The sequence below is a fragment of the Macaca nemestrina genome, chromosome 19 (genome assembly GCF_043159975.1).
Source record: "Macaca nemestrina isolate mMacNem1 chromosome 19, mMacNem.hap1, whole genome shotgun sequence".
NCBI lineage: Eukaryota > Metazoa > Chordata > Mammalia > Primates > Cercopithecidae > Macaca > Macaca nemestrina.
This window is the reverse complement of record NC_092143.1, coordinates 15,833,823-15,861,705: the sequence shown is the minus strand read 5'-3', so window position 1 is coordinate 15,861,705 and position 27,883 is coordinate 15,833,823. Positions and strand designations below refer to the sequence as shown.

The 27,883-nt window shown below is 35.4% G+C and overlaps 1 long non-coding RNA gene and 1 pseudogene across 2 annotated transcripts in view; one reads left to right on the top strand and one right to left on the bottom strand.

Annotated features, from left to right (window-relative positions):
- LOC105476976 (uncharacterized) overlaps positions 1-27,883 on the top strand; it is a 543,799-nt gene that overhangs the window by 333,696 nt on the left and 182,220 nt on the right. For both annotated transcript variants that reach the window (XR_011617210.1, XR_984373.2), the window contains exon 4: positions 1,304-1,358. This is a non-coding gene — a long non-coding RNA (uncharacterized lncRNA). The remainder of the gene's footprint in view (positions 1-1,303; positions 1,359-27,883) is intronic.
- Positions 378-430, bottom strand: LOC112425791 (U7 small nuclear RNA; annotated as a pseudogene).

Below are 27,883 nucleotides of genomic sequence, written 5' to 3'. Positions count from 1 at the left end.
TGGATCTTTTTTCTTGGTTATTGTAGGTAAGTTTACCAATATTGTTTATCTTTTCAGAAAAAATCTTTTGTTTCATTGATCTTCTGTATTTTTCTTATTCCCCACTTTATTTCTTATCTGAAATTGTTATTTCTTTCTTTTTACTAATTCTGGGGTGGATTTGTTCTTCTTGCTTTGCTGATTCTCTCAGGTGCATCACAACGTTTTTTATTCGAAATCTTTCTACTTTGTTGATGTAGTTGTTTATAGCTGTAAACCTTCCTCTTACTACTGATTTTACCATATGCCATATATTTTGGTACATTGTATTTCCATTTTCATTTGTTTTAAAGTATTTTTATTTTCAAAATTATTTATTCATTTATTTTTATATTGGAGGGTTTCTCACCAGAAAATTTGCTAGACAGATTCTAAAAGAGCTGTAACACTTAATAATATATTTTTACATTTCCACCTTAATTTCTTCATTGACCCATTAATTGTTCAGGAACTTGTTGTTTAATTTCCATGTGTCTGTATAGTTTCAAGTTCTTCTTATTTTTATTATCTAGTTTTATAGCATTGCAATAATAAAAGATACTTGATATGATTTTGACCCTTTTGAATTTGTTGAAACTTATTTTGTGACCTAACCAATAGTCTCTCCTTGAAAATGCTCCATGTATTGGTGGAAAAAAAAATGTGTATTCTGGCTGGGTGCGGTGGCTCAAGCCTGTAATCCTAGCACTTTGGGAGGCCGAGACGGGCGGATCACGAGGTCAGGAGATCGAGACCATCCTGGCTAACACAGTGAAACCCTGTCTCTACTAAAAAATACAAAAAAACTAGCCGGGTGAGGTGGCGGGCGTCTGTAGTCCCAGCTACTCGAGAGGCTGAGGCAGGAGAATGGCGGGAACCCGGGAGGCGGAGCTTGCAGTGAGCTGAGATCCGGCCACTGCACTCCAGCCTGGGCGACAGAGCGAGACTCTGTCTCAACAACAACAACAACAACAAAAATGTGTATTCTGTAGCAGTTGGATAAATTGTCTGTAAATGTCAATTAGGTCCATTTGGTATAGACTGTAGTTCATTTCCAATGCTTCCTTGTTGACTTTTGTCTGGATGATCTGTCCGTTACTGGAAGTGGGTGGTGACATTTTCTACTATTATTGTATTGCAATGTATTTCTCCCTTTAGATATATTAAAATTTCCTTTATATATTTGGGTCCTCCAGTGATGGGAACATCTATATGTACAGTTTTTATACCCTCTTGCTGAACTGACTCTTTTGTCATTATATAGTGACTTTTCTCTTTCTTACAGGATGCTGCCTGTTGGGTGGAGACCTGTCCAAAGCTGTTGGCCAGAACATCTACAGGTAACTTTGTTTCTTCACAACCTGATGTGCAGGGTACAAACACAAGAATCTTGAGATAGAGATAGTCTATTGGAATATAGTCAAATTGTCTTTTAAAAATAATTCTTGGAAGTCATAAAACCTGTTGTTTTTGGTGGAATTCTGTTGTCAATATTGCTAAAACACTTTGAAAGATACACTCGGGTTCAAAGGGAGAAAATAGATACCCCACCTCTTGAAGGACTGTCAGGGTAAGTACATGTAGGATAGAATATGTATCAGTGCAGTTGTTGTTGGACAATTCCATCTAAATACAAGGTATACAAAAGTCAACTATATTCCTATATATTAGGAATGAAGAGTTGGAAAATGAATGATTTGTAAAACATCATTTATAATAGCTTAAAAATAACATGACCTAGTTAGATTTAAATTAAAATTGCACATGTGAGAGCTGTACATTAAAAACTACACAATATTGTTGAGATGAGTAAGAGTGCCTAAATACATGCGAACATATTTCACAGCCTTGGATTGAAACTCTCAGTGTTGGTAAAATCTTAGTTTTATCCAAATAGGTCAATTGACTCAAGGCAATTCCATTCAAAATGCTAGTAGGGTTTTGTTTGTTGTTATTTTGGGTTTTTGTTTGTTTGATTTTGTAGACAGAGAGTAGAAAATGACAAATAGAGTCTAAAATTTATATAGTAATGCAAAACGTCTATATCAGTAAAAATTGGTATACAGAAATAAAAGTTGTCCACTACCAGAACTAGTGGAGGAAAACTCTGGCAAAGTCTGCAAAAGGAATGGCATTAACACTTTCTACATGTTTGCAGGTGACTTTTTTTTTTAAATGATAGCAAACATTTGCTACATTCATAATCCCCTCTGTACATTTTTTTAAAAAAATACAAACACTTGTGATACAAATTTTTTGTGCAGATATATGCTATGTAAATGAGAATATAAACTTTTATTCCCAATTTGTCCATTTTCATTATTACAGATGGTGCTATATGCAAAATCATTTATATGATGCCTAATATGAAATGAATATTTTTATTTTAATTAATAAATTGTATATAGACAAATTAATCCCTTACTTTCTATAAAAATGGTAAAATCTCAGGACAAAATGTTATTTGCCAAGAATCATAAGCTAGGCTACCATGACTTTACAATTAGATATTGTTCTAGAAATGGCTTTTTCTGGCTTACTTAGATTCATATGAGAGACTTCATTTGCAGTTTTAGATGCTTGATGGAGACAGAAACTTAAATATTGAACTACAAAAATAACAAGGTGATGGATATAAATTTTTCTAAAACGCTTCTATTAAATGATGGATATATGATGAAGAATAATACATAAGTATCACTTCACAGTCTCAAAACTAGTAGACTAGAAATATGAATCTCCTGACACCATCTACCCATCTATCCACAACTAAATAAAAGTATTTTATTTGTATTTAAATTTATGAAACCATTCTGGGTTTCTGTGATTCTCTCCATTTGAGCTATATGATTCTAAGTTTTTTCTGCCCCCATATCAGTTATTTCCTTTGATTAGAAACAAAATCAATTAGTCATTTTGGATGTCCTGATGTTAAAATATTACATATTTCTGATTTTTAGGAATCAAAAAAATCATAGCTTCTATCCTATATTTATTTAAACAGTTATGTAATAATTAGGCAGTCTCTGAAATAGCTCAGAAATATTTTTTACTGTTATAATTTGCTATCTCATTTAATATGCTTAAAATATTTAAAAGTATATTAATCTTTTAAATTATGTGTATTATTTTATGACACTTTCAAAACTAACATTGTTTTTGGATATTAGCTTTTGAATTTCCTGATTTGTGGGTTTAATTTTAACTCTAATTGCTCATAATTATACATATTCCCATTGAATTCATGAAGGTATTTTATTAAATGCTTACTTACAGTTGAAAAAATGAAACACACAACATTGTCTTCTTTTAAGTAACTACTTTCAAAAATCATTTCATTAGAGTATTATAAATGGCACTAGCAAATAGAGACTGCATGTAGGAATAATAATTTGCTTCCCCATGGATATTTTATGTTGTGATAGAATAGAACAAGAGCTTTACCAAATTTTTTTATTATAGAGATCAAATTAGATACTATTCTAAATGTTGTGAAATTATTTTGTTTTAATATTGTGAAATTTACTATCATGTTCTATGAATAAAGATAATAATACTCTCAAAGAAAATATTATTTGTTAATTTTAGAAGAGGGTGAATGCTTGCTATCGGGGCAGCTCTGAACTGTCGTTGGTGACTATTAAGCATTTACAAAATATTGGTGACTGCAAAGGTTTTTATGTGGATAAACATACTACTCACCAAACCTTACAAAACATATATTAGAAATAACTTCAAATAAAGAGAACTTAGCTAATTTGTCCAGAGTTGAATAGAAGGAAATAGGAATACGACTTGAACATTTCATTGTGTGACTTGTCAAACTGAGCTCAAAACAATAAGCTGTACTGACTGGGATTGTCAGATTGAAAATATGGTATATGTATTACAAATACATATATTTTTAAAACTCGTCTAATAAATATTTGCTAAAGAAAACTATGTACCATGCATTTATGAAAGATAAATGTTGTAGTTTTGTGCCTGATGTTTGAAACTAGATTTATTGTTCTAGTGTGGTCTTGCAAATATTTGGATCTATTTGCAAGAAGCTTGTAGTATTCTCTCACAGCCTTTTTTTCAGAATCTAGTGATGAGCGAGTAGGGCTTTCCCTGCTTTTCATGTATGTAGGAAACTTGACCTCAGTCATCATTGAAATGAGGGGTCCTCAACCAGGGAGCTGCAGACTAGTATTGGTCCGTGGCCAGTTAGGAACTGGGCTACACAGCGGGAGGTGAGCGGCGTCCAGTGGTGGAGGGAGCATTGATACCTGAGCTCCGCCTCCTGTCACATCAGCAGCAGCAGCAGATTCTCATAGGAGCGCAAGCTATTGGGAACTGCGATACAAGGGATCTAGGTTGCACGCTCATTATTGGAGTCTAATGCCTGATGATCTGATGATCTGAGATGAAACAGTTTCATCCCCAAACCACCTCCCTCACCTGAAACCCCACCCCTGCGGTGAAAAATTGTCTTCCACGAAACAGCCCCTTGGTGCCAAAAAGGTTGGGAACCACTGATCTAAAGTACTTTCTTCATTGTCCTTAGTTTTAATGTTGTACGTACCCCGTTTGCTATTCTCTTACTTTTTAAAACAAATTTCATTCTGTTCTTTCTCACAAATTGTTACATCCTTGATGGCGAACCCCAAATCTCTTCTATCTTGTCATACCAAGTACTTAGAAAAGCACCTTTGCATACTAAGTACTCAAAATCGTTATTGAATGAACGTTTGTTATATACAATTAGCAGTAGTTTAACAATTTTTTTTGTGAATGCAAAAGTAATACAACTTCATTATCATAGAAAGCCATAATGGTTTGGTTCATCAATATTTGAACTATCCTATTACACACTTAGAAAATTTGTTACAGACTGAATCTAATTTGTTACTTAACCATTTCCCTGGAATAAACACATGGCTATATTTGTTGTGAAACAATTTGCGTTTTATAAATGAAAAGAATGAGACATGTTGTTTTCTAAAGTTAGTGGATTTAGATATCTTTGATCTTTAAGGGTCTGAAACATGCGGTTCATACTTCAGATCCACTATCTCCAAGTTTCAACCTTAGCTTCTCTGAACCTGTTTTCTCATCTTTAATATGAGTATAAACATATTTGCCTAATATAGGCATGCAAGCAAGAAGAGGATATGACACCAAAGAAAATGTAATTGTTGGTGATTATTTTAAGGTGGTCAGGAAAGATTGGAGTTATGTGATCTACTTAAACACCTCTATGTCCCTTTGCCCCATTTTGACAATAAAAGGACAAATGTAGCAATTCCAGCCAAATACAGACACAGTGGCCTAGGGGAGAGGGGATAATGGAAGGAAACAGATATTTTCATGGATAGTGGAAGTGGGCAGTGCTGAAATCAGTTGTGGCCCGGCACAAGCTGTGTTAGTGGGGCTGTAGTTTGTCCTACAGCTCCTCCTTATTTAAGTTTTCTCCAGGAAGATTTGTGGAAGAGCTCTTTTCAGAAAGTATATAGACAACTGAATCCAGGCGGTGGCATGGATGGACTGTGGTGGACTCCCAGATGTTCCTTTAATAAAAGTCTTCTTTCCACAGCTGCTGGGCATGCATCAGAGCTCAAATTCTCTCTCTGTCCAGCCTTATTTCCGTTCTTTCCCTTCCACAGGTGTTGACACCGGAGGTATTCCTTAGTACACATCCTATGCGCTAAGCTCCATCTGAATCTCTGCTTTCTGGGGAACCCAAACAGTGACACCTCCCCATTCTCTGTCATATGTCTGGCCGCAACTCTAGAGGACTTGCTTTGGGGAGTATTCTCTCACCTTTACCATCAGCTCATCACTATTATCTCACTATTTCCGTCAGCATCTGAACGTACATCTCCTGATCTAAAATAAACAAACAAACAAACAAAAAACAAAACAAATCTTCACCTCAAACCCATACAATCTTTGAGCTCAATCCCATTTTAGGATAAAAATCTTTATAGAACTGTTATTGCTTGTTATAGACTGAACTCTGTCCCACGCTGAACTTCCTACATTGAAGCCTAAATCTCTGCCTGATGTGACTATGTTTAGAGGTCATAATGGTGGGACTCTAATACAATAAAACTGATGTCCTTATAAGATGAGGAAGAGACAGAAGAATGTAATGTAAGCCAGAAGCTTATACCTGGATAATATTATCTATCTATCTATCTATCTATCTATCTATCTATCTATCTATCTATCTATAAAATAAATAACAAATATTTTATTGATGCTAAAAAGAGTACTTAATTCCTGAAAAAAATTGTTTAGAAAATATTGCATAGATACCAGAGGAAAGGCAACTTATCTCTTTTGGAAAATAAGGCTATTATATTTACTTTCCAGTGTCCTAGTAAACAAACATTCAAGGTTACAACTTACAATGTATTTTTACGGTAACAATATTTCCCATTAAGCACAATACAATACATCTTTTTAAGGATTTTTTGGATGGATTTTTCTCTGAGCCGTATTTAGCCTTGAACAACGCATCCTGATGAAAAAATCTCCTAGAAACTGATGTTGAAAAACAAGAGCTTATGAAATTCCATTTTATCTACAAAGAGATGGCAGTGGAAAAGAAAAAAAAACTTATAACCAATGAAAAATTGTAACTCTTTTGCTACTAAAAAGTTATTTTATTGTATTAACACACTGTCAGAACATATAAGCCTATTTCACATAGCAATCAATTCTAAAACAATTACACATCTTGCAACACAGCTCCAGAAGTGATCATTGAGCTGTCCTGGATGAAAGCATTCTCTAAAAATAATAGAACTTCATTTTTGAAGGGAGGGGCATAAGAATTGTACTTCTGTATGGAAAAGTATTAAAAATAAGTATTTAGACTTTTGTTTTATATTTTAGAAAAGTAGAAACTATATACATGCAAGACTAGAATTTAGATGTAATATTTGCTATCCAGTGGTAATTTTCTTTTCTTTTCCCTTCCTTCCTTCCTTCCTTCCTTCCTTCCTTCCTTCCTTCCTTCCTTCCTTCCTTCCTCCCTCCCTCCCTCCCTCCCTCCCTCCCTCTCTCCCTCCCTCCCTCCCTCCCTCCCTCCCTCCCTCTCTCCCTCCCTCCCTCCCTCCCTCTCTCTCTCTCTCTCTCTCTCTCTCTCTCTCTCTCTCTCTTTCTTTCTTTCTTTCTTTCTTTCTTTCTTTCTTTCTTTCTTTCTTTCTTTCTTGTCTTTTTGAGACAGGCTGTCACTCTGTCACCTAAGCTGGAGTGCAGTGGTGTGATCATGGTTCACTGTAGCCTCGATCTTCCGTGCTCAAACCATCCTCCTGCTCAGCCTCTTGAGTAGCTGGGACTACAGGAGTACATCACCATGCCTAGCTAATTTTTTTATTTTTTGTAGAAACGGTGCCTCACTATGCTGCTCATATTAGTCTTTAACTTCTGGGTGCAATGATCCTCTCGCCTCGACCTCCTAAAGTGCTGGAATTACAGGTGTGAGCCACTGCACCCAGCCTCCAGTGGTAATTTCTGTGTGCATTTGATTATATAACTGTTCGTTATTTCTTTTTGTATATATATATTTTTTCATTCTAAACGGAATGCTGCTAATTATCATGGAATCGAATTTTGTTTTCCTCCGCTTCCTCTCCACAGGGCTGGGAGCATGTAATCCTCATAGAGAAACTCCTTTACCAATGTGATTCCTGAGCAGTAGAGCAATAACGGCTGAAAGATGCCTGGCAAAAGCCACTTACGTGTCTCTGTTCTTTGTTGTTGTTGTTTCATTTTGTTTTTGAGATGGAGTCTCACTCTGTCGCCCAGGCTGGAGTGCAGTGGCGCTATCTTGGCTCACTATAACCTCTGCCTCCCAGGTTTAAGCCATTCCCTTGCCTCAGCCTCGTGAGTAGCTGGGATTACAGGTGTCCGCCACCACGCCCAGCTAATTTTTTTGTTTTTTTAGTAGAAACAGATTTCACTATGTTGGTCAGGCTGATCTTGAACTCCTGACCTTGTTGTCCACCTGCCTTGGCCTCCCAAAGTGTTGGGATTACAGGCGTGAGCTACCGCGCCCAGCCCACATGTCTCTCTTCTATAATTAATTTGGAAGAATGTGTAAATAGTTACCCTGGGCATCTCTGGAGAAGCACAGAAGTTCCCGAGGTTGAGGGTGTATATCCAGATAAGCTAGAAATTGGGAACAGAAATGTGTACCATAGAACTAGAAGCTTTGATATATTCAGCACAGGATAAGTACTAAAAACCAGAAGGGAGCAGAAGAAATGAGTTACAACCAGAGAAGGCCACTAGCATGGAGAACAACACTCAGACCTGATGACCATCCCCAGGGTGACCAGATGCCTATGCCCTTCTGGGATCACTTCAGGAGAGAATGGGAGGTGATGACTCTCAGGATAACTGAATACCTATCCCAAAGAAACTCAAGGTTCAGTCAGATGGAACTAAGTTGCTATGAATGACAAAATGTATCTGTTTGCCAACAGTGAATAGGGGCATTGTGCTTTTAATGTATATTTGAATAAATAGATTTACCTCACTGCACATCCGAGACGGCAAAACTGTAACTACATATTTTAACCACTAGATATACATTCATTAATGTAATTTGGTTTTATTTCCAAATGTCAATATGTTATGAACATTATTCTACACTAGTAAGTATGTATATACCAAATAATTTTTAATATTACAGAATCTTTATTGTATGAATTTACATGTGATGTTTGCCCAGTTTCTTTTGTTTCTTACTTTTTTGTTTTATGTAGATTTTGTTTTTGTTTTATAGAGGTATATAGGTATTTAGACTTTACCAGATTTCCCATAAATATTCTTTGTTTCAGAATCCAACCCATAATATTATGTTTTATTTAATCACTACATCTCTTTGGCCTCCTTCAGTCTGTCCTACTTTCTCTTTTAAAAGAATTTTCATGACTGAAACTTTTGAAGACTACTGGTCAGGTATTTTGTAGGATGCTCTTCAATTGGTGTTTGCCTGATGTTTCCTCATGATTAGATTGGGGTTAATACAGGTGTGAACGAAAAATACAAAAAGGTGAGGTGTACTTCTAGTCTCATGTGTCAAGCTGGATGACCTGTAAGACACTCCTCAACTTATGACAGGGTTCGTTGAAAATATTCTAAGTTGAAAATACATGTAATGCACCTAACCTATGAAGAAACATCACAGCTTAGCCTAGGCTGCCTTAAACATGCTCAGAACATTTACATTAGCTTACAGCTGGGTAAAGTTATCTGGCAATACAGTTCTCTAGAGTCTGATTTGTATATCCTTGTGATTTTGTGGCTGACTAGGAACTGCTGTTTGCAGCCACTCACCAGCATTGTGATAGCATATTGATAGCCCAGGACAAAGATGAAAAATTAAAAATTTAAAGTATAGTTGCTACTGGATGAATACTGCTTTTGCATCATTGTAAATCCAAAAAATCCTAAGTCAAACGATTGTAAGTTGGAGCGATTTAATCAAACACTAATTTTTATGTTGTAGTGAAGGTATTTTTGTAGACATGATTTTGTAGACATGATTAACATCTACAGTCACTTTAAGTGAGAGAGATTGTCCTACACAATGTGGCTGGGCCTCATCCCAATCACTTGAAAGCCTTAAGAGCAAAAACAGGTTTCTTTGGGGAAAAGGAATTCTGTTTAAGGCTGCATTGTCAAATCCTGCCTGAGTTTCCAGGCTGCCAGTCTCCCCTATAAATTTCACACTTGCCAGTCCCAATAATCACACGAGCCAATTCCATAAGATAAATGTATCTGTCTATCTGTCTGTCTATCTATCTATCTGTCTGTCTATCTATCTATCTATCTATCTATCTATCTATCTATCTATCTATCTATCTATCATCTATCCATCCATCCGTCTGTCATCTATGATCTATTATTTCTGTTGCTTTGGAGAATCCTAACTGAAACAATTTCTCATTGCATGATATTAGCAGTTACAGAATATCCACACGACTTGACTGGCGATCATTGATCATTTGGTTTACTTGGTGTCTATCAGGTTCCTTCTCTGTAAAGTTTCTATTTTTCTCTTATGTTGCTCTACATTTTACAAATGAGTTGTGAATTCCAGTCCACACTCAATGGGAGGAGAATTAAGTTCTACTTCTTGGAAGAGGGAGTGTCCACACATATTACTTGGAATTCTTTCATAAAGATTAGTTCTGTCTTCCTTGTTTATTGAATTATTTATTTATATTAATATTGACTCCTGTATACTCATTTTGTACTTTGAGTTATAATTCAATAATATCAGTGTTGATTTTCTGTTTAATTTTTTCCATCTGCGGACATCGAGAATTCTTTTAGTTGGCTCCTGTGTCTGATGAACTGCTACCTTTTCTGTTCTTTTACTTTCTGCCCTTCCTTCCTTCCTTCCTTCCTTCCTTCCTTCCTTCCTTCCTTCCTTCCTTCCTTCCAACCCTCCCTCCCTCCCTCCCTTCCTTCCTTCTAACCTACCCTCCCTCCCTCCCTCCCTCCCTCCCTCCCTTCTTCCTCCCTTCTTCCTTCCTTCCTTCCTTCCTTCCTCCCTTCTTCCTTCCTTCCTTCCTTCCTTCCTTCCTTCCTTCCTTCCTTCCTCCCTCCCTCCTTCCTTCCTTCCTTCCTTCCTTCCTTCCTTCCTTCCTTCCTTCCTTCCTTCCTTCCTTCCTTCCATCCATCCATCCTTCCTTCCCTTTGTTTAATATTTCTTCCTAACACAACAGGGTCTCCCAGCTCATCTTGTACTTTTTCTGCCCCAGGTTAGACTCAGCCATTTTCTAAAATCCCTCGCTTACACTTGTTGGAGAATGGTCTCTGGAAAACAACAGCTGAGTGCTGAATGTGCATATTGCTACTGCGGTGTCATTATTTCTAGGATCTCTCAGTGGACAGAGCTAGGGAGTGTATGTGTATGTGTAAGAAGCCATGGAAATGCACACCTCTAAAATTAGTCTTTATCAATATGCACACACACACAACCATGAGTATGCATGTGTTGAAGAGTGTGTGTGTGCATATTGATACAGTGCATACTGATGGCTCTGATGCTAATCTAGTATATCAGGGCTCATTCTAGGCCTCCTCCCTTGCTTATTTTAACATTTTTACTGACAGTGAGAAACGTGGCTCTCATCTATAATTTATTACTTACATGTTTAAACCCATAATACATATTAAATTGTTTCATAACTGCTCAACCCATATGGTTGTGAGAAACCAGTTTACTGACTAGAATACAATGTTCACGTATAGTTCTTTTTGTCTCTAGTCTTACAGTATTCAGCAAAAACATTGTTTTCCAGTTACTTTGGTCAGTTCCCTTTTATCCTCCAATCCCTTCACTGATGGCATGCCATGCATTTGTAATACATTAAGATTTCTATGTCACTGTCTGTACCCCATCCTGGAATCCCTTAAAATTTGGGGTGATTTTCAAAAATTCTGCATATAATGAAGTTCATTCTATATAGATTTTGACAAATGAAAAGAGTCATGTGCCCAGTACTTCAGCAGCATACAGAACAGTTCTATAACCCTAAAAATACTTCTGTGTAGTTCCTTTATAATCAACCAATTCCCTCCTTGCCAACCCTTCTGATGGTTTTAGGAAAGATGTTAATTTGTAGTTTCTTCTGTTAAGGATGGGAATAATATTCTTTGTTGTTCTGCACATTTTTAAAGTGAGTCCAGAAGTCTAGTCAATTGACTGTTGATAAAGGGTCAAGATTCTTCAATGAAAAAGGATATTATTTTCAATAAGTTGTGCTGGATCAACTGGATGTTAATTTTTTTAAATGACCATTAATTCACACAATACATAAAGTGTCAACTCAAAGTGGATTATAGATCTAAATGCATTATTAACTCATAACATTCTTAGAATAAAATCTTTAAAAATTTTGGGTAGGCAGTGCTTTCTCATATAGAAAAGAAATAACACAAACCATTTAAGTGACAAATAAACTTTTTATATGTGTATATGACATATATTTTATTATATACATAATTTGACTTCATTAAAATAAAATGTTCTGCTATTTGAAAGACACTATTATGAAAATGAAAAGGCAACCCATAGATTGAGAGAAAATATTTATAAGATATACATCATACAAAGAACATACATTCAGAATATATAAAGATCACTTATAATTCAATAATAAGATGCCAAACCATGATTTTAAAAAAGGAAAAAGGTGCTTCACAAAAATGATATCCAAATTACCAATAAATACATGAAAAATTATAATATGATTACTTATAAGAAAATTACAAATTAAAATTGAATGACATAGCACTACATACCTACACAAGAGTGACTAAAGCACTACATAAAGTTAATTTAAAAAATCCCTCCCATAACTTTCATGGTCAAGCATGTGCACCAACTTGAACTCCCATCCAATGATTGTGGGAATATAAATGTTACAGGCATGTTGGCAAACACTTGCCATTTTCTTACAAAGTTAAACAAACACATATCAAGACACTTTGGCATTTACCCAAGAGAAATGAAAAGATGCATACAAAGATATGTACATCCAAATTCAGACATTTTTTATTTCTAATGGCTTCAAACTGGAAGCAATAGAAGTGTCTATCAGATGCATGGATAAACAAATTGTGGCATATCTATAGCAAAAAAGAAACATATTGTTTATAAACATGTATGCACCTTAATATGGTTATGCTGATTGAAAGAACCCAGGAAAAAAATCTGACTAAATAGCATGAGATTCTGCTTGCACATAATTCCTGAAAGCGCAAATGAATCTGTAGTGACACAAAGTATATTAATGATTGCCTGGGGATATTAATGGAAGGAGTGATAAAAGGAAGCTCTGGATGGTGATAGAAATGCTGGCTATCTTAATTTTGGTGATGGCTTTTTATAGCATACCATATATACTCATAAAATTTGACAATTGATTGTACTTAAATTATACTTTATGAAAACTAAAAAATGTACCAGGTGTAAATACTGAACTACAAAATCTGTGTGATGAGATTAATAGCAACTTGTATGTAACAGATTAAGGGAGCCAAGAACTTAAAGGAAAATTGATATAAGTTTTTCAAATTGAGAAAAACAGTAGTGTTGGTGAGCTGTGGTGTAGTATCAAGCTAGCTAATGTATATGTACTTGGGTTTCAAAAGGAGGGGAGAAAAAGCAGCAAACAATTCAGGGATCAGAGGAAAACCAAAAAAAGGCTTATTTCAGTTATTAAGCATTGTAATCAAAGACCTTTTTAGTGTGGTTAATGTTACATGAACTAATATATCCCCCTCCTGGAGTGCTTACTTCCGCCTCCATGATCTAACTTGGCTTTCAATTTGCACCTCCACAGTAACTACCCCTGATGATTTTCTGACCTCCACTCCTCCCACTGGCAGCAATGCCTAGGCATTCCTTTGCATCCCTTAATTTTACAGCTTTTATCATAGCACCTTTAACAATATATGAAATGTTTTATTTACATGTTAATCTTTCTCTGCCACTGCTAAAACCAATTGTGGCAAGGACCGTCTTATTTTAGTTGACATATCTAGTATTTAGTACTAGGATAGCACACTATTACTGTTTCATGATTATTCATTTAAAGAATAAAAGAAAGAGTCAAAAAGATAAAACACAAAGAAAAATACCTAAAACTTGATACTATAAAACTAAATAGATATGGAAAATAATCTCTGAAGGATAATCAGGGCAAATTATTATGCTCTTTTATAAATAACTACTATAGTCCCTTAACGTTGATTTAGGATATCATGGAAAACAACTCACATTTCAGTCTGGTAGAGAGCATTGCTTGAGGATCAAGATAAATAGGTTGCTTAGTGTTTGTGTCTACAACATGTCTTTCGTTAGAGTATTTATCTCTTTTTTCCTATCTGATGAGAAGTTAAATTGGTGGGCATGGGTCTTTCATCTATTCTGTTAACTTTAATCTAGTTCAGGATTAAACTGTTTCTTCTCATTTTAAAATCATTTAAAAGCAATTGGCTTTAGCATGCAATGGTATAGCTGGTTCCTCACTAACCTGTAGAGGATGTAATAGTCTCCTTCAGAGAGATGTCCACTGGAATATGGAAGTTTCATGAATGTGAAATGATCTTCTGAAGATTTCCTTTTTGGGAAAGGTGCCTTTAGGGTTAAATGCCATTTTTTTTTTTTTAGGTCTCTTATGGAATTTCCCTATTGCATGCTCATAAAAGTCCCATTACAAACATGAGACTGGAAAGTTTAGCCAATATCCAATCTCTTTATCTTGAGCATTGATTCTTATGTTAAGTAAGCCACTACTTACCACTTCTAACATGCATGACTCTCATGCATGACCTCCACAATTAAAAAGGGGAGCACAAAATGGCCTGGCCTCTTGGTACGGATACTAAGGAGCAGGTGGTGTGGACTATATGCCATCTAATGTCCTTCAATATTTAGGACTGTTTGATGCTTGGGAATCCACAGAATCTCAATAAAATAAAGGAAAATGTCATCAAATAATAAGGCTGAAGGAATGATCATTTTTAGAGAGTAGTGTCAGGTAGCATATAGGAACTAGTATCTTTAAAATTCTTTTATATTCTAGCAAGGCATATGCTGATAATATGTTTTTTTTTTCTCAGTATGATGTTTATGGCATACATGCTTATTCTCCCAGAGTTTCCATGGAGACTTGGCACTATGGCTTATTTTTATTTAGTTTATCCACTTACATGTTTCCTTTTCGTAATTTTAGTTCTCTCAGTGAACATATTTATAATGTTCTTCAAAGCTATGCTTGGATTTGGGAGTCATCTCATTTCTCACCATTATATATTTGCACAGGTTCTTCGAGTACATCAATAACCTTATTTATTACATGGACAAAAGACGAAGGGATATCATTTCTTAGGTATTAAAAATTCTGATATTTATTCACATTATGTTGCTTAGAATCATAAAATCTAAAAACTGAAATTATTTATCTTATCCTTTAATTTTGTATATTAGGCAGCTGAGAGGCAGAAAATGGAAATGACTTGAGTGAAGTCTTCACACCAGTTTGTAGTAGCCCAGGGATTAGCTAATCCCCACAATCAGTTCTCTTCTGGCTTCTCAGATTTCTTTCTTCCTGCAACCCTTTGGATTGGAGAAGGTACTGTCTCTGTGGTGCTATTCATACGATGATTCAAATTAAGTCGAATGCTTACTTGGCCATGGCTGAACTCAGGCCTTTGATCACTGAGAAATTTGCTTTTGTAAACCGTGACTGCCTTTGCAGCAACTGCTTGCAAAAGAGAACACCTGGCTTCGTGTTTGTGATTGATACCTTCTCCTCACCTCCACTTGCACTTCTAGCTAGACCACAAGTGTTTGATTTTTTAGAGGGCATAATGTTTCCATGCCGTAGCTTGTTTTTCTCTTGTGAAAAAGTTTCTTTGTGGATTTCCCATAGGTGCTCAAACGTTCGCTGTGCTTTAAGAACAGGAGAGCACCAATTTTTATGTTCTCTCTTTTCAAGTCTTGGCTGGAATCTAAACATTACTTACTCTTTCCTATCACTGTGGAAAAGACAGACACATTTTTAAAAAATTTTCCCATTGGAAGTATACACTAGCAGAAAGACAGCTATTATAATCTCACTAATGTGAGTTTCCAAACAACCTCGGTATGAAATATGCCCTTTTGCATTTGGACACAGCATCGTCTTCATAATCACTGGTATTAGAAAAGAAAAATATATTAAGTATAATACAGCCCAGATAGAGGACAAAGATTCTCCCTTCCGGAAGCTTGTATTTTAATAATTGTTTTTATTGAATTGAAAAAAACTAGTATGCCACGAGGACTTCCAACTTGCTGTGAAATAGTTGATGAAAATGTTACTTTTCATAAAATATTGAGGAAAATGAACATGAAGAAGGTCTGAGCAAATTTCATTAGAAGGTATAATATGTCTCATTCAAGGTTTAGCTCATAGGTTCCGTTCACGTTTCCTTAAAGCAGAGGTTAATATAATGTTACGATTACTCTAAATGAAGTTGAAGATATATATATTCCTTTTTTCATAATTGCTTATTCTAAACCTACTTATATTCATCATTAACTAGCATAGTGGCCGATGCTGATTCAGTGCATCAATGCGTATGCACATTTAGAGGTTTTTCTAAGCAAAGTTGGTGTTTGAATATGTTATGACATATTTGATGGAACTTGCTTACATTGGGTTCTGAAGTCCTGCCTGCTAGTCACCTCTCTTCTAGTGAGAACCTCAAGGGAGCTGTACAAAAGGAACAGCAGTGAGTGAAAATCAGCATGACATTCTATTGTCAGCTGGGTAGGCACCTGGTACTTTTTTTTGTTGTTGTTTTTTGAGATGGAGTCTCAGTCGGTCACCAGGCTGCAGTGCAGTGGCACATCTTGGCTCACTGCAACCTCTGCCTCCTGGGTTCAAGTGATTCTCCTGCCTCAGCCTCTTGAGTAGCATGCATCACTGTGCCCAGCTAATTTTTGTATTTTTAGTAGAGACAGGGTTTCACCATGTTGATCCCCCCACCTCGGCCTCCCAAGGTACCTGGTACCTTTTAATGCCAAATTCTGGTGAATAGCGTGGAACATTTGCTTTAGGCTGGAACCAGTATTTTTCTGAAAGTTTCAATTTCAGACTTGAGAAAGAACGATCCTCTGGTTATTTGTATGATCTTGGGACCTGAAGAGATTGGCATGAAATTTAAGTGTTTAAGTGGAGAAAACTATGGCCAGAAAGATCTCTTAAGATGGTAGGCCTGGGACAGTTTATCTTTCTATCACCTATCGAAGAGGAGAGGAAAGAAAACATGGATTTCTGTGTTCAGTCTTCTTGTGGCTTTTCACCACATAAGGGTAGACTGTAGGTCATATTTTGGTGGAAGGCTGATAAATTCATATAGTTTTTACACCTAGTTATATGTGCCCTCAAGTAATATTTTATATTCCAAAAATTTGGTTAATGCTTTTGACATTTGGAGAAAATGAGAAAAGGAGGACACAGTCACAGAGGCAGTCCGAGATACTTTTCTGGAGTGGGGACACTCCCTTTTCCTTCTGCAGAAACAAACTCTGACAACCAGATGAAGGACGTACTTTCTTCTTTGTTCTTTAGCACTGTGGGTGTATAGTGATGTCCTCATTTCATATAGTGTACTTTGCTCATTAATGGGAAATAGCCTCTGGAGATTTCTAAAGTTGTATAAATACTAAGGTTTTGTATTCCTAATGAATTTTCTAAAAACTTGTGAGATATTTCTTTTCAAATTATTCTTTTGCCAATTACAGTAGTCCCCTACTTGTCCCCATTTCCAGTTTCCATGGTTTTCGTTACCCACAGCCAACCACAGTCTGAAACCAAGATATTTTGGGAGACAGAGAGAGCACATTCAGCTAACCTTTATTACAGTGTAGTGTTATAATTGTTCTATTTTATTATTATTGTTGTTGGTTTCTCCTGTGCCTTATTTATAAATTAAACTTTATCATAGGTATGTATGTATAGGACAAACATAGTATATACAGGATTTGGTAGTAGCCATGACCTCATGTATTCACTGGGGGTCCTGAACGTATTTCCCCGTGGATAAGGAGAAACTACTGTATTTTCCTTTCTTATCACCTTCCCACCTCAATAACCAACCCAAATAACCAGACAAGCAAAAATTGAAGTCTCCAAGTCAATGACTCTATCTCTCACTCATTTAACTATTAGAAGAGCCTCTCAGATCTTAATACATATAATGTTTTATCTTACAACAAGGATTATATATATGTGTCTTCAAATATTTTATATATATTATATAATATTTTACTTATTAATTCATTATATATAATTATACAATATTAATATATAATAATGTAGATATGATTATATAAAATATTGTATATTATATAATTATATATGTCATATATAAAAATATAAATATATATTAGAATTAATTATATGATATGTATTATATATTATATATTTAAAATTATATATTATATATCAAATTTTACAATAAGGATTACACAAGATCTCAGACTGTAGTCTGTTAGAAAGAACAAAGCAGAAAGGGGAGATAGACAAGGTGCTCATTGAGAATTTCAATGAGTAACTTAGCCAAAAGATACAGCTTATAAAAAGTAAACAAAAGAATCTTACAAAGTATAGGAATCAGAGAAGTTTCCTGAAAGAATAAACCAACCTGAGGAGCACCTGATGCTTGATTATCAGGGAGAGTTAGATGAACTCAGTATTATTTTTTAGGAAAATCTATAAATCTATAAAATATGAAAATAATTTCATCCCAGTCTAATTAAACATAAAACATTTTATCAGTACATAGAGCCATATGCAAATATCAAAACTGAAAATTATTAATATATTAAAGCATTTGTTTCAAGATGCAAGTTTTAGTTATTTGGAACTTGTGTGAACAACTCTTTATTCATCATCGTCGATATATGAAAGATTGTACATGAGGATAGAAAAGGCACCTTTGGAAGAATGATAAATAACTTTATATTCATTTATGATTGTCTCAAATTACTTTGGCAATTTGTACAGCTCTTAGACTTGTTGAAAATTAGTGATATAGTGAAATGTGGGCCCAATGTTTAATAAATCTATGTTCAAAAAATAATAATAAAATATTTAAACATAAAATTTATGTTCAAATCGATTTTCAAATCTATGTTCCAATACTAGTTCAAATATTATGAACTTCAGTTTCTCCAGCTAACATCGTCATTGTAAAAATTTAAATTTTAATTTCATTTGCAGTTTTTTTGATCACTGTCTATAGGAGTATCTATTTGAGGTTTCCACTGAGTAATCTAGAGAGAGGAATAATAGATAATAGATTTAGCTTATTCAATTTATCTATAACTCAATAACATAGGCCATGAGAAGTAAGCATTCAAAACAAGTCTCCGAAATTAAGCTAATTTACTAAAGTGTTGTGAATAAACAGGAAAAGAGAAGCACTGACGGCTCATTCTCTTGTGCCCTTGACTCTTGAAGCCATAGCAGGAAGCGTAATTTCATGGCCCCAGCACTGTTCTTCAAGACGCATATGACTGAGAGCAAATGCAAATTAGGGTGAGGCTTCTTGGAAAAATGGCTTGGAAAAAAACCTCCAATCTCTCAAATGTAGTTATTTATCTAAGGAAAGAAAGATGTTGAACCACATCACCCAAGCAAGGAATATATGTACTAGGGCAGCCTCATGTCATGACCAAGGTCCCGTTCTCTTAGCGCATTTTCCCTAATTGAATTAGGACAAGTTGGGGCAGCTTCACCCAAGGTTGTTACATCACAAGGAATGTATCTAAGACTGGGCCACTAGTAACCAGGGTATCCTCCTCCATTCAACTGCTTTACTTTGCTTAATGAAACAAGAAACATAGGAATTAAAACATGATTGTTATCAGTCAATTTGTGCCAGTGTAAGATTGCCAATTTCTTTTGTTTTGTTTTTGATTCTGACTTCTTGCCTTTCATAAATATGGGTTCTTATTCTTGTTCTATTTTTCATATATGTTAAGTGTTAAAATGACAGAAAGTATTTTAAAGTTTACCAACGTTCATAGGTAAGTGTTGGATCTCTTTCATTTGAATATTACTTGTTTAATATTTTCCTCATTTCTTTCTACATCATTAAGATCAGCTACAAAGTTTACAACTTATATAATTAGACCCATTATGGAATCATGTTTTTCACTTTAAAGATTCATTTTTTAAAAATAGAATGAAGATTCAGAGAGAGTTGATCATATATTAATGCATTGTCTTAATATCCTGGGTATGCTTGCAGAATAGTTAATACCCCCAAATTACTGACGATGTGTGTATTTAACATTCTGTTAAACACCATTACCAAAGAGACACACTTTTTCATCTAGAAAGTTCTGATATTCCACTATTAAACAAACACCTAGTGGGATAACAAGAGCTGAGCTAGTAAGTTCAATTACACAATATCCTAGATTCTGAATATTGAGGTAAACAGTGATTTAAATTTACTGAAGATGCATATGTGAAAGTATGGGGAAGCAGAGTTTGGGTTAAACACATTTCAAATTCCAGAAAACTTCCAGCTTTACAGAATTGTTTTGCACATTACAGTAAGTTCTGTTGAAATATTAAGCATAAATTTATACTGGTACTACTTATGGGATTTGAAAACTTATGCTTCTTAAATCTTTAGGGGCACCGTGGTGAAGCAAGGGCATGTATGAACTTCAGTAACAAGAAATTGTTTTACTTCGTTCACAGGCAATTTTTACAATGCATGTCACTGTAGATTATTTAGAATTCTATAAAGAAGAAAAGAGTATGTCCTTTATTTCTACAATCCAGGGATATCTCTTGTTAATATTTTGGCAGAGTTCTCTTTCAGTGCCTTCTCTCATATATCATTTGTATATTATAATTTGATATAATCTTTAGGAATATGTAAATACATCATAAATTGTCACTATATAGTTTTATAAAATCATTGAATTTTAAAAAATCTTGAAAATGATATTTCTACTATATTTGGATATTTAAGTCATTCCCATTGGTTTTCCATTATAAACATTATAGTGATGAGCATTCCTGTACATATATTTATATACATGATATTTCTGGAATTGGGATTAGTGGGCCAAGTAATATTAATATTGCCAGATTTCTTGGCATATGTTAAAATTTTTTCCTCTAGATTTCTTATGTATGTATTTATGTTCCTGATGAACAGAAATGCTTTACCACATACTTATTTTCATAAGATATTATTATTAACATTTTTCTTAGATTAAAAAATTTGGAGTTGCTTTATAAATTAAGTAAGTTACAGAAGATCATCCTGTCTTAAGATATTGTGGAGTGATGTGGAAACTAGGCTTATAATTCTAGTGTGGATTCTGATAAGATTCTACCACTAGCAGAGAATAGTTGACAAATCATGGTCACTTCTACATCCATGCCTAGAGAGAGAAACAGCTGTAAGTTATCACCTACTTAAGAAAAGAGGAGAATAACAAGAAATTCTCCCTCCTCCTTATGCCTGGCTTGAGAAAAACTTTTCATGGAAAAACTTTATTAAGTCATTAAATGGAAATAACTGAGTAAGATAATAAAACTTTCTTGCATCATTCATATCATAACCATAGGTCATGAAAAAGAATCAACCTTTGTTAGAAAATTCTCATTCCTTGTGGTGAAGAAAAGCTTGAACTTTCTAAATGTTACATTAAAATATCTGGATGAGTAAACAATAGGTTTCAGAACATCATCTTTTCAGAACATCATCTGGTTGAACTCACACAGTATATAGCTTATTCATATTGACTTCTTTCAGTTAATAATATGCATTTAAGCTTTCTCCAACCCCCCAACCCCTTTATAAATTTTTTTTGGAGACAGAGTCTTGCTTTGTCACACAGGCTGGAGTATAGTGGTGCAGTCTCTGCTCACTGCAAATTCTGCCTCCCAGATTCAAGTGATTCTTGTGCCTTAACCTCTCAAGTAGCTGGCATTACTGGAATGCACCAACATGCCCTACTAATTTTTGTATTTTTAGCACAGACAGTGTCTCACCATATTGGCCAGACTGGTCTAAACTCCAGACCTCAGGTGATCCACCCACTTCAGTCACCCAAAGTACTGGGACTAAAGGTGTGAGCCACCGTGAGTGGCCGTAGCTCATTTCCTTTTAGCACTGAATCATAGTCCATTGTCTGGATGTGTAATAGTTTATTTATTCACTTACTAAAGGACAACATTTTGTTAACACTATATTTTAACAATTGTAAATAAAACTGTCATATATGTGCAGATTTCAGACTGGACATAAATTTTCAGCTTCTCTGTGCAAACACCAAAGAGTGTGATTACTGGAGGGGATGTTCAGGCTACGTTTGTAAGAAACTGCCAAACTGGATTCCAAACTGGCTGACCATTTACTATTCTCATCAGAAATAAATCAGAGTTACTGTTGTCATACATCGTCCTCAGCATTTGGTGTTGTCAGTGTTTTGGATCTTGGTCATTCTAATAGACATGTAGTGGTGTCTCACTGTTGTTTTACATTGCAATGCTCTAATGACATATAATGCTGAACATCTTTTGGCATGCTTAATTTCTATGTGTATATCTTATTTAGTGAAGTGTCTATTCAGGTCTTTGGCCCATTTTTAATTAGAATTGTTTTCTTGTTGAGTTGTATGAGTTATTTTTTATATTTTGAATACCCATCCTTCATCAGATGTGTCCTTCACAAATACATTTTTTCCCAGTCTGTGGCTTATATGTGAACTCTCTTAACATTGTCATTGGTAGAGCAGACATTTTTATTTTTACAAAGTACAGCTTATCGATTCTTTTATTTATGGATTGTGCCTTAGTTGCTGTATCTAAAAACTCATTACCAAACTGATCTAGATTTTCTCCTGTATTGTCTTCTGGGAATTCTATAGCCTCTGCTTTTATATTTAAGTCTATGGTCTATTTTGAGTCAATATTTGTTAAAGATATAAGATCTGTGTCTAGATTAATATTTTTGCACATGGATGTCTAGGTTTTTTTTAGCAACAATTATTGACAAGACTCTTTTTCGTCCATTGCATTGCCTTTGCTTTTTTGTCAAAGATAAGTTGACTATACGTATACAAGTGTTTTTCTGGGCTCTCCATTATGTTCCAACCATCTATTTGTCTATTTCAACAATACCACACTGTGTTAATTATTGTTGTTTTATAGTAAATCTTGAAGTTGTGTAAAATTCATCTTTCAACTTTGTTCTCCTTCAATAATGTGTTGACGATTATGGTCCTTTGCCTCTTTGTATAAACCTCAGAATCAGTTTGTTTGTATAGACAAAATAACTTCCTGGGATTTTAATTGAGATTCCATTGTATCTACAGATCAAGTTGAGAAGAACTGACATCTTGACAATAATGAGTCTTTTCTATGAAGACCCATGATCATGGAAAAGTTCTCCATGTAGCTCTTGTTTGAATTCTTTTACCAGTTTTATAGCTTTTATCATATGGATCTTATATATATTTTGTTAGATTTATGCTTAATTATCTCATTTTGGGGGGTGTCAATGTAATTTCTTTCTGTTTTTAATTTCAAGTTTTACTTGTTCTTCACTCAGGGCTAGGAAAGTGACTGACTTATATAGTCTTGTGTTCTGCTACCTTGCTGTAATCATTTATTAGTTTCAGAAATTTTTTTGCCCATTATTTGAATTTTTCTACATACACAATCATGTCATCTGCAAAGAAAGATAAGTTCAATTCTTTTTTGAAATTTCTATCTCTTTGTTTATGTTACCCATCTGTTCTCTCATGTGCTCCACTTTATCCATTAGAGTTTTTATCATATGAATTATAATTGTTTCAAAAGTTGACTCGGATAATTCCAGCATCCTGGCTTGTCTGAGTCTAGTTCTAAAGCCTTTCTATCTCTTTACATTGTTGTTGTTGTTGTTGTTTTTCTTTTACTATGCCTGGTAATTTTTTCTAGGTAGTTGGTCATCATGTACTGGGTAAAATGAGCAATGGTAAATAGTGATGTTGTGGTAAGGTGTTGGAGTAGGGGAAGTGTTCTATAATCCTACAATTAAGTCATAGCCTTTTACTAAGTCTATGCCTCTAAGCTGTGAACTGCACAAGTGCCTATCATAACCGCCACTCCCCTTATTTGAGACAGGATGGCTAGAATCTACTGGAGTTGAATATTTTTCTTCTCTCGCATGGAATTCTAGAAGGAGCTAGAGCTGAGTCTTTCCCTTCCCCCAGGTCACTTAGGCTCTGATAAAACCCTGGCAGGTTAAACTGTTTTTATTTCATTTCTCCTGAGGGCATGCCTTATTATGAACAAAGAACTCTGGTGTATTTCAAAAATGGTTATTTTTTTCCACCCCTTTCTGAAATGATGAGGGTGTTTTCTTCAATATTCACTGTGAGAATATGATCAAGTTGTGGAAGGTAAAACTCTCAAAGGGGTGGGGACTCCCCCATGACTGGGTTCCCCTAAAGATTTTGCCTCTCAGACTTGTCCACTTTGAGCCTCCAGAAATTCATCAATTGCATTTCAGACTTTTCTACTCTAGTACTGATTCCCAAGGAGGTTTCAGCTCCTGGGTTTCTGCTGCATATCTGCCTGTCTATCATTCAACTTTTGGAATCAGTGTTTTGCTTTGTGATCTCACTTCCCTTAAGGATCTAAGACAAAAGTTGTTAATTTTTCAGTTTGTTTAGCATTGTACTTATTAAGATGGAATGATGATTTCCAGGCTTCTTATATGATGGACTGAAAACCAAAAGTTGACCCATGCTTGTCTTCATATTTCACCATATAAACAAAATTATTCAGTTTTACCTGTTTTAAAATGTTATCTACTTTGAATTATGAAATTATTATTCTAGGCCGGGTGTGGTGGCTGCAATCCCAGCACTTTGGGAGGCTGAGGCAGGTGGATCACGAGATCAGGAGATCGAGACCATCCTGGCTAACACGGTGAAACCCCATCTCTACTAAAAATACAAAAAATTAGCTAGGTGCAGTGGCAGGTGCCTGTAGTCCCAGCTAGTCAGGAGGCTGAGTCAGGAGAATGGCATGAACTCGGGAGGTGGAGCTTGCAGTGAGCAGAGATTGTGCCACTGCACCCTAGCCTGGGCAACAGAGCTAAACTCTGTCTCAAAAAAAAAAAAATTGTTATTCTATTATATCTGACATATTTTGTTGAACATGTCTATTAGAGTTATAAATACATTTTTCATGTAACTGTAGTGCTTTTATATTCAGTCATATTTCAATGTATGGACATCAAATTTTTTCATTACATGGTTGAGACATTTTTGGATCAGTTTACTGCGTTTGAAAACGTCACTATGAACATTCCTCCATATGCCATTTAGAATATATGCCCAGAAATTTTGTTGAGATAAAAACATATGCTTATCTTTGTAATAGTTAATACTAAACTCTTTTATAAACTGAGAATATTAATTTGCATTCTCATCAGCATTGTATCAGACTTTTGTCTCAGATTCTTACTGACTCTAGGTTTTAGTTGAACTCTTTGTGACATGTGCTTAGAGGAATATTACTATGGCCTTAATTTATATGTCTTGTCTTAGCTTCAGTTTCTTCATGAAAGCAGAGCCTAAGAAAAGGATGTATGTGCAGAAGGCATTCCAAGGATGCAACAGTGAAGGACCTTGGGGAATGGTAGAAAAAGGAAAACTTAACATAAATGTATGTTATAGAGGTCACCATTGTGGGCAACTAGAGATTGCTTCTGTCCAGGACCTTCTGAAGTATATACAGAATGCCATTTCCCAAAGATGGATCAACAAAGTAATTGGTTACTGTTCATTGACTCTAGCTCTCTCTTGGTAGAGGATTATCCAGGACTTCTTCTACTTCCAGGCATGCATACTTGCCCAGTTGGCTTTTACTGGCATTCTTGGTGCTGGAGAAGCATTGGAGCAAATATAAATGCATGACACACTCTTAAAGCAGGATGCTGTCTAAGCAAGGTTGAAAAAAAAAAAAAAAAGAAGCTGAAATTAGAGATAAAACATAGGAAATACAAAAAGGAGCACAATAGCCTACAACAGAATTCCACTGAGAACTAATGGAGCAAAGCACATATTGTATTTATTGGTCATTTGGATATTCTTTTTTTTGAAATAGTTATTTTAACTTCTTGCATATTTTTCCTAAGATCAATTCTGCATGTTTTAATTTGTAGAAATGCTTTATATGTTGCAGTTACAAGCACTTTATCACCTACATAGGTTGCAGATATCATTTCATGGTTTCACCTTTACTTTTCAGATTTTCCCCCATGCCATTTTTGAACAGAAGTTCCTATCTTAAGACAGTCTAATTTATCCGACTCTCTTTTTATCATTATTTTCATGTCCTGCTTAAGAAAACATTTCCTATCATGAATTCATGAGCTATTGTATATTATTAACAGAAGTCTGTTGCCCAACTTTCATAGTTAGCTCTTACAGTATACTTGTATTGATGTTTAGATATATTATAGAAATCAAGCTTAATAATTTTTTTTTCTAAAAAACAAAACCCCAAAATGGTTTACATGTGCAGAACATGAAGGTTTGTTACATAGGTATGCGTGGGCCATGGTGGTTTGCTGAACCTATTGAACCCTCCTCTATGTTCCCTCCCCTCACCTCCCACAACCTAGCAGGCCCTGATGTGTCGCTCCCCTGTCTGTGTCCATGTGTTCTCAATGTTCAGCTCCCACTTATGAGTGAGAACATGTGGGGTTTGGTTTTATGTTCCTGTGTTAGTTTGCTGAGGATGATGGCTTCCAACTTTATCCATGTTCCTGCAAAGGATATGATCTCATTTCTTTTTATGGCTGCATAGTATTCCATGGAGTATATGTACCACATTTTCTTAATCCAGTCTATCACTGATGGGCATTTGGGTTGGTTCCAAGTCTTTGTTATTGTGAACAGTACTGCAATAAACATGTGTTCGTGTATCTTTATAGTAGAATGGTTTATATTCCTTTGGGTGTATACCCAGTAATGGGATTACTGGGTCAAATGGTATATTTGATTCTAGATCCTTGGGAAGTCGCCATACTGTCCTCCATAATTGTTGAACTAATTTACATTCCCACCAACCACGTAAAACTGTTCCTATTTCTCCACAGCCTCGCTAGTATCTATTGTTTCCTGGCTTTTTAATAATCTCCATTCTGACTGGTGTGAGATGGTATTTCATTGTGGTTTTGATTTGCATTTCTCTGGTCATCAATGATGCTGAGCTTTATTTCATATGTTTGTTGGCCGCATAAATGTCTTCTTTTGAGAAGTGTCTGCTCATATCCTTTGCCCACTTTTTTTTTTTTTTTGAGATGGAGTTTTGCTCTTTTCCCCAGGCTGGAATGAAGTGGTGCAATGTCGGCTCACTGCAACCTCTGCCCCCAAGGTTTAAGCAATTCTCCTGCTCCAACCTCCTGAGTAGCTGGGATTAGGCACCCGCCACCACACCCAGCTAATTTTTGTATTTTTAGTAGAGACAGGATTTCGACATGTTGGCCAGGCTGGTCTCGAACTCCTGATATCAGGTGATCCATTCACCTCGGCCTCCCAAAGTACTAGGATTACAGGCATGAGCCACCGGGCCCAGCTCCTTTGCCCACTTTTCAATGGGGTTATTTGCTTTTTTTTTCTTGTATATATGTTTAAGTTCCTTGTAAATTCTGTATACTGGACATTTGTCTGATGGGTAGATTGCAAAAATTTCTCCCATTCTGTAGGTTGCCTGTTCACTCTGATGATAGTTTCTTTTGCTGTTCAGAAGCTCTTTTGTTTAATTAGATCCCATTTGTTAATTTTGGTTTTTGTTGCAATTGCTTTTGGCATTTTTGTCATGAAGTCTTTCCCCATATCTATGTCATAAATGGTATTGCCTAGGTTTTCTTCTAGGAATGTTATGGTTTGAAGTTTTACATTTAAGTTTTTAATCCATCCTGAGTTAATCTTTATAGGGTGTAAGGAAGGGGTCCAATTTCAGCTTTCTGCATATGGCTAGCCAGTTTTCTTAGCATCGTTTACTGAATAGAAGATCCTTTTCCCACTGTTTGTTTTTGTCAGGTCTGTCAAGATTAGATGGTTGTAGATGCATGGTGTTATTTCTGAAGTCTCTGTTCTGCTCCATTGGTCTATATGTCTGTTTCAGTATCATTACCATACTGTTTTGGATCCTGTAGCCTTGTAGTGTAGTTTGAAGTCAGGTAGCATGATGCTTTTAGCTTTATTCTTTTTGCTTAGGATTGTCTTAGCTATTCGGGGTCTTCTTTTATTTCATATGAA